We start from the raw sequence: 5,534 nt of genomic DNA, 5'->3' as shown, positions 1-5,534 counted from the left end.
AATAGTAAGAAAGTAAAATTAGAGAATTATAGATTTAGGATTTGGAGTTGGTTTAAAAGTTATGAAATGAAATAAACCCCATGAAACAAGGTGCTTAGCCTTGCATGGCATAATAGTAAGTAACACATTCTCATAGAAATACACTGTTCTTTTTTTCTCATCAGTTATTATTTTCATTTGTAATTGCACATATTTTTAAAATAAAATTGTGAAAAAGCTTATAAGAACAAGATTAAAAACAATAACCTCTTTTCTTCAAGCACCAGTCTTGAAATAAGTGATTTTCATCTTTTACTTATTTCTTCTAGAACTCATCTTCTTCACCTACATGATAAAAACTGCTATATTTTAAATTATAAATAACAGATAATGATTAAATGTGTGTTATATTTGATAAAGACTATACCACTTTCCTCCTCTCCATTCTTTAAATTTAGTGATCCCATGTTTTTGTTTAAATCCCTTATTCTGCTTATGAAAATATTGTTCTCTACCAAGACAAGCAACAGATTTTACTTACATTTCCATTTTTGTACAATTTTTGCTGTTACTCAAGTAACTGTATTTTTCATTTGTGTAACTTCCTTTGAATTTATACTAAAATATTTCCAATCTCTAAAAATTCTGAAATATGCTTATTATAAAAATCTCATACATTTAATCCTGTTAAATAATTGAATAGTTAATTTTCCTCATTGGACATACCCTTCTTATAAGTTGTTCTTTCTCCTACACTGCTGTAGATCTAGGGTTTCTTTTTATTGTCATCATAAGAATTCCCCAGTGTCCCCCAAGCTCCATGCCACACACACAGATTTCTTCTTGTGTTGTCTCAAACACTGCTCCCTTTCCTGTTTTACTCCCTTGTAATATACTGAGAAAGAACACGTCAGGAAGGTCTTTTGAGACAGCTCCCCTGACAATAATTTTTACAGTCTTATACTTGATTAATGATTTGTCTCAGTATCAATTTCTGAATTGGAATTTATTTCAGTTCATAACATTAAAGGATTACACCATTGAAATTTAGCCTCCAAAACTAGTGTTCAGAAACTTGATACAATTTATATTTAGAATTCTGCTTCAATGTAACCTGATTTGGTTTTGTTACTTCTTTTAAGAACTTTATTTTAATATCTTTCCCTTTCCCCTGATTTTCTGAAATTTTACACTACATGCCCTCATACAGACTGAGTTGGGCAAAATATGTTTTTTCCATCTGGATACTTATGACACTCAACTATAAGTTTTATTTTACGATTTCTTTGAACATTTTCTTGTTACTTCATTCTGTTTCCTCCCATCCTACCCTCAGTAACGAATTTATTTTAATTGGATATTGAACTGCCTTGATATTCGTCTAATTGTCTTATTTTCATCTATTGATCTTCTCTTTGTCTTTCAGTTCTAAATTTTGGGAGATTTATATAACTTTAACTTCCACTTTTTTGCCTATTCTATTCATTTTTGTATCACATTTTTAACATCTAATATTTATAATACTCTCTGATTTTTCTTATCTTTACCACAGATAAAATATGTTTTCTTACCTCTGAGGATAAGATTCTGAGTTCCTGTTCATATCAACAGTGTTCTTTTATTGCCAACATGCTTATTTAAAAGTGAAACATTAATGCACTGATTGGAATATCTGTGTACATTGTGGACATCTCTGTATATCATCAGTCATATCAGGAAGCTAGCAAGGATTTTTCCTTTGTTTTAGGACTCAAAATGTCATTACACACAGATAATTCAACCTCTTCAGAGAAAGATTCTGTAATTCCTCATTAAGGACATGTTTGTCCAAACTCTGGAGTTGTGATGGAACATTAAATCATTTGGAGATTGTGCTGTGAGCAATAAATGCAGCAGGTCTAAATTGGCTGTGGTATGTTACTTGAACTAAGAAATGTACCTGAGTGGCTCTAATCCCTGGTCAAGACATAAAACACACTGAGAATGTAGCTTTTTAATCATAAATCTGAGACAAGTTTCTGGAAAGTTGTCACCAGCCTCTCAATATTGTTTATTGATAACTGTAATGCTGGTGATTTGCAAATGGTCTTGCTGAGACTAGAAGAAGGGTACACCATAAGGGCTGGTTATATGTGGAGAATATGCCTATGTGAACATTAAAGTGTAAGAAACCACAGTTGGGACTCCATCTGGAGCTTCCTTGTGCTGAGGTGTTCCATGCATGTGTTGGTGGCCCCTGATCTGAAATAGGAAGCATGTCCTGTCTGGCCCTTACAAAGAGGAAACAATTGCAGGAAGCATGTATGATGCACACCCTTACACTAATGCTGTCACATTGTTCCACTTTTTAGAAGCAACTTTAGATTTGCATGCCTTGTTATTCTGAGTCCTGTAAACCTTTTCATTTTTCCCCATGAATGAAGCTTCTCTAACTGCCGCTGTTAGTGCACAAGTCCTGTCTTAGGTTACTCATAGTCCCTAAATCCCCACTTTAATCTAATTCCTCATGTAGACTTTCCTTTGTTTATTTGGGTCCCTTTTACTTTAGTCACTAACTATCTTCATAGAAATTCCTTCTGGTTTCTGTGGGAATGGTTTAGTTTCATGTCTAGTAATCAGTCAGGCTTCTCATCCTGACTTTCAATGAGGTCCTTGGTTTTTAGACAGTGGTTGCTTTAATCTAACTTTCTCCCTTACATGCTTCTAATTCCTGACTCTTTCATGGATTTGATGGGGAAAGCAGCTTAAATTTCCTGGTCTTTCTGATAAGTTATTTCTGATTTCTTAATCTACTTGTAATTGTATTTATTATAATGCAAGATTGCAAGTGTCTCTAATTTTGTTAAAAATGAAGTTTGTGCTTCTTGTTCTTTCATCTGAATATGTGTGGGGAGTGTTATTTCTGTAGCTACCTCAAAAATGGAAGACTTAAAGGTAGATTTTTGATGATTGGAGCTAATCGCTCTAGACTTGAGCTAATCGCAGAGGCAGATATATCCTCTTGAGAAAACGCTGAAAGCTAGTTAAGCAATTTTTAAAATCAGGCTTTTGTTTCAAACCTGAGGGCAAAACTCCTCAGTGGAAACTGTCTGTGTGTGTCTTGGATTGGTGTACTATAAGGGTGTTTGTGTTTTCCTCAGTAATCCACACCCAAACATTTGTATATTGTGGAAAGAGAGAAGAGAAAAACATAAGAATGTTTAAGCATGTTGGTAAAAAGAAAGGGAGATGACCATGCTTTCTTCCATGTGACAAAATATTTTAGCCCATTTTAAAAGTTTCACGCACTTATTAAAAGGAAACAAAAGAAAAGATTACTCCATATACTAAATTATTCAGTTATACTAATGACTCATGTATACATAAATGTGGCTAAGCCAAAATCAGTGACCTGAAATCTTAATGACATTCTTGAATATATGTCCCAACTCAGTAGGAGTAAGAAAAATGGAAAAATTGGCAAAGAGCTGGTTTACTTCATTTTTTCCATGGCAGCCAACTTATTAATCATGGACTTGCAATTATGCCAAAATATATCCTCTTGGAAATATTTTTTTAAACATTTCATTTATTTATTATTGTATTATTTTATTATTTTTTGCTGGGTTGGTAATTAGGTGTATTTATTTTTAATGGAGGTACTGGGGATTGAACCTAGGAACTCCTGCATGCTAAGCATGTACTCTGCTGCTTGAACATTACCCTTCTGCAAACTTCTTGGAAATCTTATCCATGCAATCTAACTCTATCTGATCTTTGCACTCTTTAACCTAAATTTAAATTCTCTTCCATAATAAAACAGAAATATTACCTAATTTCTTCTGGAGGCATAATACATCATGTGTTAGGCATTCTTATTCTAAAACAGTTATTTATTCTTTTATTTTCTTAGTCATGTTTTTGAGATTTCCTAAAAAATCTTGATGCCTTTTAAAATCCTGAAATCTAGGATATTATATTGGCTTTAATGTATCAAATGTAGTCAAGATGAAGCCTTTTGCAATAGATATTTGGGAAAAATAATTAAGAGAAGATCTGTTAACTAATCTTCTTTCTCCTAAGGGATGCCTGAATCAATATTGGCCAGGATCAGACCTTCTTGTGAACAATTTTTGGAATTTACTAACAAGAAGATGAAGAGGAAATTCTTATTTTAGATTATTTATAGCAAAATACCTGGTCTGCCTACACTACTTATAAAAAATAAACCTGAAATATATAAAGTAATGGAGCTCAGCTGTCTGAGAATGGAAATTAGTCCCTTAGATTTTCTTCCTCCATAAAAAAGGAGTATAAAACTAAGAAATTTCAGACCTAAACAGCTTCCTCAGTGTCTATGTGGCACCACATCCAGAAATAGCATAGTTCTCATATTCAGAAATCAAAATGGATCTCCATATGGATTAAAGAATTAGGGGGGAACAATATCTGATGATTTAGGCCGTTCTACAGATGCTGCTGTGCTAAAGCCTGCTTTGTTATTATATATAGGTAATCATTAGTCAGTACCATCCAGTAGTGCCAGGTAAAACTCATGATTTGTATATTTAGTACTTATCTTCTTGTGTATTATATGATGTAGAGGTGATTATTGAATCAGTATTAAACAATAAATTTAGACATGAATCTTAGTGTTCAATTGCAGGTCTTAAATTTTATTTATTTATTATTTAATATGGAATGCTTCACGAATTTGCATGTCATCCTTGCACAGGGCCATGCTAATCTTCTCTGTATGGCTCCATTTTTAGTATGTATGCTGCCAAAGTGAGCCCTTTAATTTTATTCATCTAATATTATTTGTAGTGACTTCCAAAATAAAAAGGAACTGTATATAAACTTGCAAAGAAATCTATTTGCAGGTATGGATTTAAAAGACTATGCAAGGAATTTTGCAAGAGTTATTATAACTAGTGTCTGCACAAGTAAACTAAACTGAGTTTCAAAAATGAAAAAAAAATATTTAAAAATAAATTTTAGTTAAAAATCCTGATTTGTAGTGTTTCCATGCTATACAATATCTCACCATGGCTGAATAAAGCTATGTTTTAATGAATTCCTGAATATTTAATAGTCCACTTTTGGGAACCAATAGTGTCAACACACCACTGGCTCAAAGTTGAGCAGGAAATTTTAACATAAGCTTTGATGGTGATTTTCTTTAAATGTCTGAAATTTAGATTCTAAAAATTATAAAGAACTATACATTTGTCACTAATTTGCATTATTGTGATTTTAGTGGGGATGTGAATAATGTGTGATAATTATTTCTCTTTATATAAAATAGTTCTCCACTTTCTTAAAAAAAACACTTCAATCTTTGGGAAAAATAGCCAACATTTTAAAGAATTTAAAATTTCTTGTTTTACTTTTCACCTGTGAGTGCAGTGTTGACTTGTTTAAACTGGATGAATATTAAATTAAAGCAAATATTTGGTCACAAACATTTGTAAAGTTACTGAGATCTATTTTTAGTTAATTTTTTTAATGGATGTCTGTTTAGGTTCATTTTTTTTGCAAAATGAATGTCCAGTAGATGTCCAGTTGTTCCAGTG

The 5,534-nt window shown here is 32.3% G+C and overlaps 1 non-coding gene across 1 annotated transcript; it reads right to left on the bottom strand.

Moving 5' to 3' along the window:
* Nucleotides 1-4,648: 4,648 nt before the first annotated feature.
* LOC123613874 (U6 spliceosomal RNA) lies at nucleotides 4,649-4,754 on the bottom strand. Its single transcript, XR_006721307.1, has one exon. It is a non-coding gene; the product is annotated as a U6 spliceosomal RNA (small nuclear RNA).
* Nucleotides 4,755-5,534: the final 780 nt, after the last annotated feature.

Source organism: Camelus bactrianus, chromosome 14 (assembly GCF_048773025.1).
Source record: "Camelus bactrianus isolate YW-2024 breed Bactrian camel chromosome 14, ASM4877302v1, whole genome shotgun sequence".
Classification (NCBI taxonomy): domain Eukaryota; kingdom Metazoa; phylum Chordata; class Mammalia; order Artiodactyla; family Camelidae; genus Camelus; species Camelus bactrianus.
The sequence above is the reverse complement of the archived record's forward strand: the minus strand, read 5'-3'. Positions and strand labels throughout refer to the sequence as shown.